This window comes from Oreochromis niloticus, linkage group LG15 (genome assembly GCF_001858045.2).
Source record: "Oreochromis niloticus isolate F11D_XX linkage group LG15, O_niloticus_UMD_NMBU, whole genome shotgun sequence".
In the NCBI taxonomy this organism is placed as follows: domain Eukaryota; kingdom Metazoa; phylum Chordata; class Actinopteri; order Cichliformes; family Cichlidae; genus Oreochromis; species Oreochromis niloticus.
The window spans coordinates 1,071,786-1,088,560 of NC_031980.2; positions in this window are offsets into that span (position 1 = coordinate 1,071,786).

The window sequence follows — 16,775 nt, forward strand, 5'->3', positions numbered from 1 at the left end:
CAAATGTCATATTTTTCACTCTGCATAGATTTATCCTTGGAGGCCCATGAAAATATCTCACTGGCATCATCAGAGCGCCTCAACTGACACAGCAGCAATGTTCCCGTTCTTCCATCAGTCATTTCCACCTCTCCGTACCGCCTCATCTGTCTCCATGCGCTGCCAACAATCACCTGACAGCAAGGGCGTCGATTTGGCATGGACGGAAGGGACATGTCCCCACCAGTATCCAGTGATTATTGAATTGTCCCCACCAATAATTTGATCTCTTCGAGTAAAGAAAAACAAACCCGATAGAAAGAAAAAAAAAAAAAAGATCTGTCAACGTCTCATTCACCCAGCGGTGCAGAAAGAGTTAAATTACGTTCTCTACTGGAGTCCTACCTCATGTGACAAATATGGCCAATGTGATTGGCTGTCCCTTTCAGGGAGCTTTGTTTAGTTTTAGCAGCGACAAGCCTGCGCTGCGAGGACCTGCAAGGAGGAGAGGAGGATGGCAGCAAAAAGGAAGAACCTGGATATAAGAAAGTATTTTTCAAAGAAACCTGTAAGTCACTTAAAGTCAAGTTCACTCATAAAATGTGTCCGTCATAATAACGTTACAGGCAATACCAGGCCATACATGCCAACCCTCCCGATTTTTCCGCGAGAATCCCGAATTTCAGTGCCCCTCCCGAAAATCTCCCGGAGCCACCATTCTCCCCAATTTCTCCCGATTTTCCACCCGGACAACAAAATTGAAAAACCATATCCTAGATTGGCCCAGCCAATTCCAGTTTCCAACAATAGCTACTACTACTGCAGCTACTTAGTATTAATATTACTCTTATTACTCTTTCTGGGTCGCAAAATAAACTTTTAACATATTTTCAGGCGAGAATGTAGTTGTGTAAACTTCAAATAACTTAAACATGTTATTGTTTGGCCTTTTTCAGTGTTTTATTTGTTCGTGAGTAAATCGGTTTGGCTGAGATTAAAATTATTAGATTAGATTAGATTAAATAAAACTTTATTAATCCCTCGGGAGGGTTCCTCCGGGGTTTTCACACAGCTGAATAAATGTCAAACAGAAAACTGATTAAACAGAAGTGTGAGATGGTCGAGAATCTACGCAAACGTCCGGTTATATTTTATTTTATTTAGACAGCAAGGAGCAGACGGCAGAGGTGACGTAATTATGAAGGCTAGACCCCCCAATTTCACAGTCGCTCATTTCCGGTCTACCCGGCTTTCGGAGGACCCGGCCCACTTAGACCGCGAAGGCCGGGTCCTCAGGTGGACGCAGCCTCTGAATTTGGACACCCCACATTTAACTTATTTTTTTCCGATAAGTAAACACTGTAAAACCCCCTTTGAATGTCTCCCTAATTCTGAGGTCTCAAGGTTGGCAAGTATGTGCTAGGCTTTGGCCCACATCAGTCTAAAACTGTATGTAACCATGAAAAAAGTGTTGCCATGTCCACCAGGACAGTATAGTATAAACAGTATAGTATAGACTCCTTCACATAGTGGACATTGAGTTGTAGTGTGGGGCACCAGTAATCCATGTGTGTTGCTGTAACAGTAGTTCATGTTTAGAATAAAAAGTCCCAGCTCACTGAGTTGATCGGGGCAATAGTGCCTATAATGTTGCATAATTTTGCTGAGAGACCTTTTACTTTGTGGTAATCTTAGATGAGTAGTTTTATGGACAAAAACCACCAGGTCATTCAGTGTTCCCTTAGTGCTAATGTGTAAGAGATGTTGGTGTACTATAACTGAAGTAATGTTGTTAGGTCCTTAAAGTCATATTCTTTTATTGTCATGACTCTATTTGAAGCTTTTTTTTATTTTTGTATGATACCTGATTTATATGGAATATGGCTGAAGTAAACTAAAGTCTAAAATCAGTCATTTGTTTAATAGTAATTTAACATTATATAATTCACATATAAAACTATGAATTGTAATTTTAAATGGTTTAAAAGCATGTAGAATAGCATATGTAGACAAGTTCGGTGGTTGAATCATCCGTCCCCACCAATGCCAAAACCAAATCTACTCCCTTGCCTGACAGTTTACTCTGAAACATTGCAGCGTCCTGTACATTCATCGAGCAGCAAGCAGCAGAGTCCAGCGGTGTTTGGTCATGGCTGCTGTGCAACAGCGCCCTGGAGATCAATGATCAGTGTAGTGAAGCAGTGAACCAGGGGGGTTTGTGTGGAATGAGAATTAGCCTGCGGGATCAATGCACTATAAACAGTTTCACTGCCAACACCCGCAGCTGAAATAAATACACCTTATTAAGTATCGAAGAAGAAGGCTGAGTCCGAGACTGCACACAGTATGTTACAGTAAAACAAAGCAACAGATACAGTATCAAAGATCAGAGCTGTGCCGCTGCGTTTCTTAATTGCATTCACCTCAGCACCTCTGCATAAGCGCTGGTATTACTGAAAACAGGAGGCAACTATTCTTTAACGTGACTCAGACGGCGACACTGATGTCAGTGAGAAGTGTCGTCAACTTCTGCTGTTAACGAGCGGCGTGTCCTGTCAGTCATCTTCTGGAGACATTATAAAACACTTCTGCAGTCAGTCGCCCCATTTAGACTCGGACATTCAGACTTTTTGATGCGTGTCCCTTCAGGTTTAGAGTTTCCTACACTTGTGTTTTTCGTACATACGCCATAATTTTGGGGGCTTTTGCTCTGTTTACTGACAGAAACATTTTGGCTCTAACTGCATTTTCACAGCATTTTGTGTTGTCAATAGACGAAGAGGACAGCTGTTTTTAATGACATAACGATGGCTTCTTTGTGTAGCAGTAACCAAGTATAAACTGCACCAGGTGCCTGAAACTGAAGGAATTGGTGTTTTTCCCCACTGCTCTTCCAGGGTTTACAGGTTAACATGCTTATGTGGATTTTGGCTTTGCACTAAACCACCAAGCCACTAAACCATTTGATCATATCATTTAAGCTCCGATTAAACGCACACCCCCAGTGTGCCTGCATGACCACAGCATCAAACATGGGTCACACAGAGTGGACTGTGTAGGTTGTAAGCATTCCCATCAACCATCCATCCATCTATTTTCTTCCACTTATCCAGTGTTGCCATGGCAGCAGGCTAACAAAGGTTTTCCATTCGTCATTTTCCCTTGTAACATTTTCCACTTCACCTCTTCAGTGAGTTTTACCAAAAGGATTCCTCCCAGTTGGATATACGCAAAAAAAAAATCTCCAATGTCTTGCTCCGCTTTCCCATCATTCTCCTTCAAACCACTGAGAGCAGTCCACCATACCCAGGAAACCATGGCCTCAGCCTTGAACGTGCTGATTCGCACCACAGCCACCGACCAGCCAGCTCCGAACTGAAACATCAGAAACCCTTTATTATCCAGCTCTTGATATCTTGTGCACAAATATCATAAAGAGAACCAGAGATGAGGGACGCCCTTGGAAAAGTCCAACACCCCCTTCGAAGATGTTTTTGCTTGACTTTGTGCAAAGGATGTAGATACAGCTCACGCTTTGGTTATACAAGGAGCTGATGGCTCATTATGATCGCTCTGCGGTAGCTGGGTGTAAGACTTCTCCAACACCTCAAAACACATGTAAGTGGGATGGTCCAACACGTATGACCTACTCCAGGAGTCCTGTAAGAGTAAAGCGGAGTAAAGATTCAGATCTGGTCCACTGGTTAGACTAGGTTAAAAGATAAGATGTATCACGCCACAACCAGTAAAACTAGGTTAAAGTGCAACAACCAAATTCCACATTTGTTTCATGTTCGGATGTTTTTTGAGCATTACCAGAAAATCGTGGACATTTTTCTAATTTATAAAACCGAAACTTGAAGACTGATTTACAAACAATCGGTCACAAAATACAAACGGCTGCTTCTGTTTCTCAGACAAACCCACCACACGCGGGCCACACAAAGCACAAATGAAGTAATCTGCTCAGTGTCATCAAATCATTTTTAGAAATGAAAAACAGACGTTAAATGTAAACAATAATAATAAAGGCTGCTTGTGTGACCTACTTCTATATAAACACACATTAATTAATGCTCATATATTTAGAATTTACATGAGTTACTGTAATTTCCACACAGGCTGTGGCCTCTGTGATGGTCACAGTCTGGTCACAACCACAGAGTGCCGACATCATTCACCCGAAATGAGGTGTGTGCCTGGCATATTTATGAGGCCGGTGCAAAGCCATCTCAAAGAGCATCCACTTGGAAAAATAATGCTTCACAGTGTCTGAAGAGAAAAATCATAAATCTGATTAAAAGCTGAGAAGAAAATGACGTCTTCTGTCTTTCCTCGCACCCCTAAGCTCCCGCCTAGCAGCATCCCCTCACTGCTGAACCGAGCAACAGAACCACAATAAACAGATTAACTGTCATTTGACCGCTAAAGTGAAAAGGCAGCTGTGAAATAGTCGATAATAATGTTTTGGAAATGTTCATTGCATGCAGTGTGTCAGATCCAAAAAGCTGGCACAACAGCTTTAAAAAACGTGCTGAACATGGAAACTTTATCTTGCAGTTTACGCAGAAGATGCAAAGCTAAATTAGAAACAATTCTATCACTTCTATGGCGGTCAGTCTGCAGGAAACACGCCGACTCTGCAGGATGTGCCCTGACTTTACTTCTGGCTTCCCTTTTAATTTCACTTAACATTAGCAGCTTATTAAAGTAGTTGATGCTTTTAAACAGATTAACGGCACAAACTGCAGTCATCTAAGATGAGGGAACAAATTCTCCTGCTCGTCCCCTGCAGATTAATGCCCTCTCCCATCATGCCTGTGGGGTTAGCTAAGAAGCTGACAGCGATTAGTCACTGGGTGCGGTGAATTTATGACAGCCCCTCATTTTCATGTCAGCTCAGTGACTGTGCTTTAGCACCAACACACACTCTGAATATTTTCTTATTCAATCAGCCCAATGAGAACATGTTATGAAATCTGTGTTGATTTCGCAGACCTTGTATGCCAGTCAGAGGCACGATTTCCTTCTTGCGCTCAGTTTTTGGTGTATAAGCGTGTGAATACTTTCATTTTTGCATATCTGAATAGCAATGCATGAAATTTAGCTTGAAACCTAAACACTGGAGACAGCTGGGATACAAAAGGCCAGTGTTCACAGTGTGGGTGGACTAAAATGGTACTGCAGTATGTACGTAATGAAGTACCATAATGGAATTATGAGAGATTTTGGCACTTGTTAATTCAGGCCATTACTAAATGGCCCCACCTACGTTCTTTTCACTGATAGGCCCTGGCCCTAATTCAGCCACCACACACTCATCTGGACTTTGCCTCACTAAAATAACCATCCGCCTCATCACTCAGCAGCAGGTTTTACCAATGCCCACAACAGCACTTGCAGTTATGGACCCTAATGATGATTTACTGTATGGCTGTCCAAAACTCTGTGGAATGATTCATAATTCTGTCTTTTTTAAAAACACCTCTGAGGTGCAGTCTATGACCTACCAGCAGTTACAGCTGAGCTGTAAGTAAATCTGAAGAAGAAGCTGGAAAAGTGAAGACGGTTCCATTGGGTTTAAAAGCAGTGAAATCTACGAATAATAAATAAAGAAATGCAAGATTGGAAGGTTCGCTGTAATAGATCTTCCTAAGCTGCCTCGGATGATACTTGTCAGTGGTTTAATATGCATGTAATGATATCTCATTATTAAATCCTTTGAACAAGTATATGAAGCTGACAGCTAGGTATCCAGAACCCTCAGTGGGCTCCGGGACTCAGGGGGCTCATCCTAGACCCTCGGCCCCACAAGCTCAGCCTGAGCGGGCACGTGGGTCCACCCTCCTGTGGGAGTCCAGTGCTTTGACATTCGTGCAGCAGTCAAAAGTTGAAGGCTTTGGCAGTCTGATGCCCAGCTGACCCAACTGGCTTTATGGAACGTCATTAGAAAATGCTCTCACCTAGTGGGGAAGGAGACACTAGCTAATATAGCCAAGCTATAGTGCTAGATTGTATGATGCAGCACAGACTCCTGGGAATGTCTGCTATTAGACCATTATTAAAAATGCAATTTTCATCCTGAATGAGGAACACTGGATGGGTTTTATCCTCGAAAGTGCCAGCGAGAAGGCAAAGAGCATTGAGAGTTATACCATCCAGTTTACATGTGTTGTGTGGACTTGGAGAAGGCAGTCAGCTGCATCCTTTGAGATGTCCTGTGGGGGATATTTTAGGAGGAGAGAATATTGGACCTGTTTATCATTTTTTAGAGACAGAATTATCATTTCTGTTAGGATACAACCTTCTTCCCTCAGTTACCCTCCAAGATCAGCGGCTGTCTTTTCTTGACAGGTGTCTCCTACAACCTGGCCGTGGATTGGGATTGATGGATGGATCTTTATCCCACACAGGTTATCCACTGTGATTATCACAGTGACTACAGCTCATAAAAGTGTGCCCCTAAAGGATTTTTGGAACAAGCTGACAGCACTGTCCCTGTGCTAGCGCAGAGTTTCACACCTTCATTGCAAATCTATGTCAAGTAGCAGTGACAGAGGTGGGAAGCTCCCAGAAAGCTTTGAGAAAACTTTTATCTTTACCACAAAACAATGTAGCCTTTCATAATTTCATTAGGATTTAAAATGAAACTCGGTTAACCTGAACAATCCCAAAACATTAAGGTTTCCACCAGATGAGCTTGGTTTAACTATCACAGCATGGAAGATGGAACCAACACAACACAAACCCCAAACCTTTGTTCTCAGAACCGCCACCACTTTCTACCAAAAGCTTTCTTTACCAAAACATTCGACTTAGACTTTACAGCTGTGAGCAGTTGGAGAACACAGCAGAAAGTAAAAGCCAGAGGAAGTACAGTGGCATTTTGAATGTATCCAAAGCATTCAAAGAGCCACGTTGTTGACCATGCTGTTTGCAAACTTTGAATGTCAGGACAGCTGCCCCATTTGGCAACTCATCCCTCCTCCACCACGGGTCGAGCTGATCTGCGCTCTGCGGTGAGTCAGCAACTAACCTGTTTATTCGACCAACGCTGCTGTTTGTCGCACTCAGACGAGTCTCCCGTCCGGTCAACGCCAATTTAATTAGAGCTTTTCAGAGGCAGCGAAACAATAACGCAGCGCCGTGTCATAACAACAGACTGTGAAATCCTCTTATTGTCCTTTCTCTCGGCCTGCTACCCTTCATCCCGTTCCACACCAAAACACAGATTACAGTCCTGAGAGGCCTGTGTGAAAACAGTTTTCACCAATATTGCACGTTCACTTTTGATTTAACAGCTTTGAGCTTATGAAACATCCACTGAACACTGTTTGTGTCCCGGTCCACTCCACTCCCAGGTGATATCCCATCAGGTTACAAATGAAAAGCAGCACACACTTTTAATAAAAGTAACCATTGCATTAAATTTCTAGAATCAAAATCACTTTCATGCTACTACAGTCCAGCAGTGAATTGCAGTAGAGTGTATTACTGGTTAGTGCAAGCGTGTGAATGAGTATGGATACAGATTACACGTGTTAACTTTAGAAACATACAGGCTGTGATAAAGGCTACGTCCACACTAACACATCGTTTTCTCTCCGTTTTGGCCTCCCGTCCACACTGAGACGGCGTTTTCGCTGATGGAAAACGGAGCGTTTTGAAAACACTCGAAAACGCATACATTTGGAAACAGTGTTTTTGCGTCGCAGTGCGGACAGGGAAATCACAGACTTTATTAAAAGATGACGCATGTTAGTCATATGATGCAGTCATGTGACCAATTAAACTAAGCTAGTGGAGGGCAGGAGTTGTTTTGTTTGACAGCCCTATTAAAGTCTGTACATGCTCCAGATAACTTTTCTTCAACTTCTTTAATTCTCACTCGCTTTTGCAACTTTGTACTTTTGTGTTACTTCTCATCTCTCTCACATTTTCTTTTTGTTTAATTTTGCTTGCAAATGTCCTGGCCCAAAGAAAAAGTCGAAATTGAAAGCCGCGTAATAACTGCTCTTGCTAGCTGTTGAAATACTGAACACATATCAGCTGATTCCTCATTAATTATCGCCTAAATTTCCAGTAATAAGCTTTCTAAGTATAGACCTTGGTGGTTCTTCCTACACAGTGGAGTCACGTAGATGATTCAAAGGGCATATAGCGAGGGGGAAACGCGTCTCCTCCGCATCTTCAAGGTCTCTCTATGTATATAATAACATTACTTGGACCCTCACGCTGGGATAATGCCCGTCCTCCATTCTGCCAATGAAAATAAACAAATGTGTGCGTGTCTAATCCCTTTCATTTTAGTGGTGGGGACAAAATTAAAAAACACAGGAATGTAAATCCCTGCCAGGTTTCACTTCTTGTATTGTTTTACATCTCGGATCCTCGGGTTGCTAGGAGCTCATAATTTGTGCTAAGTGAATTATACAATGAAGCTTTTGTGATATGGGGGAGGAGTAATTTTGTAATAACCTAAAAAGAAAAGTGATAAATTCTGGCTTCACTGGAGCCTTTGAAGTCTTTTTACTGTTTCTAAAGCTGGGATGTTTCTTTCATGCTACATGGAGAAGAAGCAGATACACATTTAAAGAAACCTTGTATCACATCCAACATAAAAGGGAAAAGAAAATTAACTCTGCTGTTTGAGTTATTTTATTCAGGAGAAGAAATCCAACTTTGAAAAATTCTAATAATGTCTCATTCTGAAACTTCTTCCCACTTGAGTTGTTTCTGAGTCTGTTCATTATTCCCAGTTAGTATTACTGGATAGCTAGAACACTGACAGAGGTGATAGTGTTACGTAATTACACATCTTTATCATTGTGCAAAGCATTGCACTAATCATGACAGTGTTTTTAATCTAAAACGTTAGTCATTTAGGTCATTTCAATTCAATTTTATTTATATAGCGCCAAATCACAACAAAAGTCGCCTCAAGGCGCTTTATATTGTACAGTAGATAGCACAATAATAGATACAGAGAAAAACCCAACAATCATATGACCCCCTATGAGCAAGCACTTTGGCGACAGTGAGAAGGAAAAACTCCCTTTTAACAGGAAGAAACCTCCGGCAGAACCAGGCTCAGGGAGGGGCGGGGCCATCTGCTGCGACCGGTTGGGGTGAAAGAAGGAAAACAGGATGAAAGACATGCTGTGGAAGAGAGACAGAGGTTAATAACAGATATGATTCGATGCAGAGAGGTCTATTAGCACATAGTGAGTGAGAAAGGTGACTGGAAGGGAAAAACTCATTGCATCATGGGAATCCCCGGCAGCCTACGTCTATTGCAGCATAACTAAGGGAGGATTCAGGGTCACCTGGTCCAGCCCTAACTATATGCTTTAGCAAAAAGGAAAGTTTTAAGCCTAATCTTGAAAGTAGAGATAGTGTCTGTCTCCCGAATCCAAACTGGAAGTTGGTTCCACAGAAGAGGGGCCTGAAAACTAAAGGCTCTGCCTCCCATTCTACTTTTAAATACTCTAGGAACAACAAGTAGGCCTGCAGAGCGAGAGCGAAGTGCTCTAATAGGGTGATATGGTACTACAAGGTCATTAAGATAATATGGGGCCTGATTATTTAAGACCTTGTATGTGAGGAGCAGGATTTTGAATTCAATTCTGGATTTAACAGGAAGCCAATGAAGGGAAGCCAATACAGGAGAAATCTGCTCTCTTTTTCTAGTCCCTGTCAGTACTCTTGCTGCAGCATTTTGGATTAGCTGAAGGCTTTTCAGCGAGTTTTTAGGACATCCTGATAATAATGAATTACAGTAGTCCAGCCTGGAAGTAATAAATGCATGAACTAGTTTTTCAGCATCACTCTGAGACAGGATATTTCTAATTTTAGAGATGTTGCGCAAATGGAAGAAAGCAGTCTTACATATTTGTTTAATATGTGCGTTGAAGGACATGTCCTGGTCAAAAATGACTCCAAGGTTTCTCACAGTGTTACTGGAGGCCAAGGTAATGCCATCCAGAGTAAGAATCTGCTTAGATACCATATTTCTAAGATTTTCAGGGCCGAGTACAATAACCTCAGTTTTATCTGAATTAAGAAGCAGAAAGTTAGCGGCCATCCAGGTCTTTATGTCTTTAAGACATTCCTGCAGTTTAACTAATTGGTGTGTGTTACCTGGCTTCATGGATAGATAGAGCTGGGTGCCATCTGCATAGCAGTGAAAATTTATGCTATGTCTTCTAATGATGCTGCCTAAGGGAAGCATGTATAATGTAAATAGAATTGGTCCTAGCACTGAACCCTGTGGAACACCATAATTGACCTTAGTGGGTGAAGAGGACTCTCCATTTACATGTACAAATTGGAGTCTATTAGATAGATATGATACAAACCACTGCAGTGCAGTACCTGTAATACCTACAGCATGTTCTAATCGCTCTAATAGGATATTATGGTCAACAGTATCGAATGCAGCACTGAGGTCTAGCAGGACAAGCACAGAGATGAGTCCACTGTCAGAGGCCATAAGAAGATCATTTGTAACCTTCACTAAAGCTGTTTCTGTGCTGTGATGAGCTCTGAAACCTGACTGAAACTCTTCAAATAAGCCATTCCTCTGCAGATGATCTGTTAGCTGTTTGACAACTACTCTTTCAAGGATGTTTGATATGAAAGGAAGGTTGGAGATTGGCCTATAATTAGCTAAGACTGCTGGGTCTAGAGATGCTTTTTAAGTAAAGGTTTAACTACAGCCAGCTTGAAGGCCTGTGGTACATAGCCGATTATTAGAGATAGGTTGATCATATTTAAGATTGAAGCATTAATTAATGGCAGGACTTCTTTGAGCAGTTTTGTAGGAATGGGGTCTAAAAGACACGTTGATGGTTTGGAGGAATTAATTATTGAAGTTAACTCAGAAAGATCAATTGGAGAAAAAGAGTCTAACTTAACATTGATGGTACTAAAAGTAGCTGTAGATAATATTACATCTGTGGGATGATTATTGGTAATTTTTTCTCTAATGATAAAAATTTTATTTGTGAAGAAGTTCATGAAGTCATTACTAGTTAACGTTAAAGGGATGGTTGGCTCAGTAGAGCTCTGACTGTTTGTCAGCCTGGCTACAGTGCTGAAGAGAAACCTGGGGTTGTTCTTATTTTCTTCAATCAGTGACGAATAGTAAGATGTTCTGGCTTTGCGGAGGGCTTTCTTATAAAGCAGCAAACTATTTCTCCAGGCTAAATGATGATCCTCTAAATTTGTGACACGCCATTTCCTCTCCAGCTTACGGGTTATCTGCTTTAGGCTACGTGTTTGAGAATTATACCACGGAGTCAGGGACTTTGGATTTGAGGCCTTAGTTTTCACAGGAGCTACAGTATCCAGAGTCGTACGTAGTGAGGAGGTAAAATTATTAACAAGATAATCGACCTCTGTTGGAGTAGCGTTCAGATAGCTGCTCTGCTCTATGTTGGTACAGGGCATTGAAGATGATAACAGTGGGTGGATTATATTCTTAAACTTAGTTACAGCACTTTCAGAAAGACATCTACTTTGATAAAGTCTACTCTCCACTGCTGTGTAATCAATTATTGTAAATGTAAATGTTATCAGGAAATGATCAGACAGCAGAGGGTTTTCAGGAAACACTGTTAAATGTTCAGTTTCTATGCCATATGTTAAAACAAGATCTAGAGTGTGATTAAAGTGGTGGGTGGGTTCTTTTACATTTTGAGAGAAGCCAATTGAGTCTAATAACAGATTAAATGCCATGTTGAGGCTGTCATTTTTAGCATCTACATGGATGTTAAAATCACCCACAATAATTATTTTATCTGAGCTGAGCACTAAATCAGATAAAAAGTCTGAGAAATCAGAGAGAAACTCTGTGTAAGGCCCAGGTGGACGATAGATGATAACAAGTAAGACTGGTTTCTGAGTTTTACAGCTGGGGTGGACGAGGCTAAGCATCAGGCTTTCAAATGAATTAAAAGTCTGTCTTGGTCTTTCGTTGATTAATAGGCTGGTGTGAAAAATTGCTGCCACACCGCCCCCTCGGCCTGTGCTTCGGGATTTCTGGTAGTTAGAATGACTCGGGGGTGTTGATTCATTTAAACTAACATACTCATCCTGCTGCAACCAGGTTTCTGTAAGGCAGAGTAAATCGATTTGTTGATCAATTATTAAGTCATGTACTAACAGAGACTTGGAGGAGAGAGACCTAATATTTAATAATCCACATTTCACTGTTTTACTCTTTGGTTCAGATGTGGATACTGTATTGTTCTTTCTTTGTGATTTTTTATGTTTAAGTTGTTTATTGCTGGTTTTTGGTTTGTTTTTTGTCTTTTTGGGAGCTGACACAGTCTCAATGGAGATGGGTTTTTGGGGGGGTAGCAGGAGGAGAGAAGCTGCAGAGAGGCGTGTAAGACTGCAACTCTGCTTCCTGGTCCCAACTCTGGATAGTCATATTTTGGGGGGTTTAATAAATTGGTCCATATTTCTAGAAATGAGAGCTGCTCCATCCAAAGTGGGATGGATGCCGTCTCTCCTAACAAGACCAGGTTTCCTCCAGAAGGTTTGCCAATTATCTATGAAGCCCACATCGTTTCTGGGACACCACTCAGACAGCCAGCAATTTAAGGAGAACATGCGGCTAAACATGTCACTCCTGGTCTGATTGGGGAGGGGACCAGAGAAAACTACAGAGTCCGACATTGTTTTGTCAAAGTTACACACCGATTCAATATTGATTTTAGTGACCTCCGATTGGCGTAACCGGGTGTCATTACTGCCGACATGAATTATGATCTTACTGTATTTACGTTTACCCTTAGCCAGCAGTTTTAAATTTCCTTCAATGTCGCCTGCTCTGGCCCCTGGAAGACAATTGACTATGGTTGCCGGTGTCTCTAGCTTCACATGTCTGAGAACAGAATCACCAATTACCAGAGTTTGACCCCCGGCGGGTGTGTCGCCGAGTGGGGAAAAACGGTTAGACACATGAACAGGTTGGTGGTGTACCTGGGGCTTCAGTTTAAGACTATGCTTCCTCCTCACCGTCACCCAGCCGCCCTCTTTCCCCAGCTGCTTGGGGTCTGCCGGGGAACAGCTAGCGGGGCCTGCGCTATCTTCGGCTGCACCAGCTACAGGGGCCTGGCTAGCTACGGGTGAATGAAGGGTGCGAAGCCGAGTCTCCAATTCAGTAATCCTGGCCTCCAGAGCTGCAAATATGCTACATTTGTTACAGGTATCATTACTGCTAAAGGAGGCCGAGGAGTAACTAAACATCTGACACAATGACCAGGAAAGTGCAGGAGGGACAGGTGAAGTAGCCATGGTGCTAACGAGTCGGCTACGAGCTAAGCTAAGCTAGCGAAACAGTAAAGAGACAGTGAGTGAATACTTTGGCTATAAATTAGGTAGTGAGTACACAGAAAGGGTGATTCAGATGAAGCACGTTAAGATTATACTATGAAAAAGGGATGTATCAAAAGATTTAAATTAAATTGCTAAGCAGAAAAGCTACTCAGAAACACCACTGTGTTTGAGCAGGAACAGGAAGTGATACTCTACCACAAAGCGAGCGAACACCAAGTGACAGCGCCACCATCATTTTAGTCAGATGAAATAACAGCTGTGGTTAGCAGATCTGTAGGGATGTAGTCAACCCAAGACCTCGAGGAAGCTTCGGATTCCTCCACATTTTGCCGTCCATGACAAACGGCAGCCTTAAATACTCTCAGCTATTAAAGGACTAAACCATTATTTACTCACAGGTGAGTTTACTAAATTCTAAAACGCACACTTTAATAAATAAACATATACATTTTTACTTCTTGATGCATGCTCAATCATCCAGGTAAGTAAATTCCAAAAAGTTGATTCTGTTCATCACAGCATTGTAAGATGGTGACAGATGTACCCTTAGGCCCCCTCCTCGATTCAGAGATGGTCTTTTCCTTTTCACATAAATGGCCTCCTTGACTCCGCGCTCAAACCAGCGTTCCTCCCTGTTCAGGATGTGCACATCCTCATCATTGAAAGAGTGTCCACTGGCCAGTAGGTGTGAACAGACTGCAGAGTCCTGGCCTGATGAGGAGGCTCTTCTGTGTTGTGCCATCCTCTTGTTTGGATTCCCTGATGTATAAATCCTGGCAATTTTCCTGGCTTTAACCAGCGTAGACTATGTTACTCTGTTTGTGCCGGGGGACCGGATTCTTGGGGTGAACCAATTTTTTTGCACAGCATGTTTTGGGGTTTGAAAGCCCAAACCACTGATCGTCAGTGGTGCTAGTTTCAGCAGAATCAACTTTTTGGGATATACATTTGACCGTTTTCTAATAATTGTTAAATATGTTATATTTTAATCTTATACCTTAGCACCATCATGTACAAAGAAATGCATGTTGAGAAATTCCCCACACTCCCTTAACCCATGGCCTATCCTGGGACCTTTAAACGGTCTCCCGACCATCAGAGAAGCAAACACCCTGAGAGGACACAGAAAACATGTGAGTAATCACATTTCAACAAGCAACTTCTTTACACCAACGCACTTATCTCAAGACTTTACACACAAACATTTGTCTTGTTTTTACTAACCAGTAGACCTTATTTGCTCCCAGTAACAATTCTTTCCTCCTCCAGGGCACCCACCACACTTCCTAATGAGGAGTAGCTGTGCAGGTCCTGGAACAAAAGGCTACCTGCTAATTATTATTAATTAGATCATTCATAAATAAAATACCCAATACATATTCAATAAATAATTAAACTTCTTGTATGCAAATGGTTATCGATGTGCAAATGTTTGCTGAAAGTGCTGTACCAGTTACCACAATGAAAATACGTATGTAAGGGAGACCTCTTCATTACAGAGCTACTGACTGGGGATATTTACAGGTAGTGGGAAAAAACACTGAAGTATTCCATATAGTCCATATAGCCTGCTTAGAATAGGTGGAAGACAAATGGATGGGTTGGTTGATTAGCCAACCATAATTGTACTTGGTTGTCAAACTAACAATTGAGTGTGGAGGCATTTTATATTATTTGGACAAAAGTACCAGGTCACAAATAAATTACAACTACAGGACCTGGATGGCCATGGAAATCCATGCTACTTAACTTGGTTAAGTTTTTATACTTATGTTAATGCCAGAGGAGCTCAGGTAGCTAGGAGAGAGAACTTCACAAACTGATTTATTGCAACAGCATCATCCTATTACAGTATCATGCACAGACCCTGTGAGCTCTTTGGAACAACCCGTTCTTCTACAGCTGTTTGTAAAGGCAGAAATAGGATTTTATGCACATGTGGCAATGAGACTGAAAATACCTGCATTCAAAGTTTACATGTGGCTCGTTAACATCTCCATATGGTCTTAATCTGTGTGGACTGCTCTCTGCCTGCTAGGCTTTATTCGTTTAAATGAATTCTAAATATACATAAAAAGCTAGTATTTGAATCACATTAAGTCCATTTACCCTCATTGTTTTTATTTTAATCCATGTCCTCATTACCATGTGATTAGCAATTATGAAAAAAATGTAATTCTAAATCAGATTCTTTTAAACAAGCAGCAAATGCAAAATCTAATATTAAACTGCTTTCGCAGAAACTCTGACACAGCCAGCAGATATAGCACCACTGCTGCGTATTTCAGCAGTTTACAGGACATTTAAAATCAAGTCCTTGTGCAATTTTACAAAAACGTACAAAAAATATATAGCAGGCAAAAGTCGTTGTAGACTTTGTATCTCAATCCCTCCCCACAAGAACGACACAGAAACATTTGTAAAGACCTGAGAACAGAGACACAGTTACAGGAACCATTGGTGGCCACAGGTAACGAGCTAAGGCTGACCAGTATTCTTACTGGATACCATTATGCATCACAAGTGCATCACTTTGCCAAATTTGTTTTACAAGTCATCGCAGCAGGTCGCTCAGACAACTTCCTGTCAAAGTGCCCAATCTGCAAAAAGAGTTCATGAGATCTACATAGTGAAAACTGTTAAAGATTTTGTGCACTTCTGTTTCTATGTAAAAAACAAACAGAGTAGAATATAGACGTTTAAAGGTTGAAAAGACTTTCTCACAGAAACGATGTGCAGCACAGGGTTAAACAGCGTTAAATACTGAGTCAACTTAAAGGTACCGAGTCCTGGTAACGTGAAAAGTTGCTCTGCAATAAAAATTATTCTGAGCAATGATGCTGTCTCAGCATAATAATTTTATGTCCACATAAGGTAACATATATTAAAATGCTGAAACTCAAATGTTGTTGATTTCATCCAAAACCCGCTGTGACACACCTACAGGGGGCTTTCTGCATCCTGTAGGCTTTGTAGTCTTTTTCTGTCTGGAGTTCACTGTGTCTGCTAACACATTTACCTACAGTAAGACGGTCAAACAGAAATCCTCATAACAGCAAGTATAGTTCATCAACTGGAAAACTGTCTGTAATGAACTTCTTATCCTCATTATGTGCAAAAAGGGCTCATCATTCCTTTATTCAGAAATGTGACAATTATGTAACAGTGCCTAGGTAACACACTCGACTGCACGTCTAGTTAAGTGTTACTAAAACGTGATGATTACAGGCTGGTGTGTAATCAATAAGAAATGATTAAAGATGGAATAGCAGCAGTTGGAGATGGTAATATGGTATCATTAAACACAAGGATGGAACATTAAGCTATTAGAATAATAGCTATTGATATATGAATAATGTATTAAGAAGTTAGGAGTTTGTAGGAGTCATAAAAAAATCTGTCATTAAAAAGAAACTGAGCTGAAAATGTCTCAGAGAGGGAAAATATCC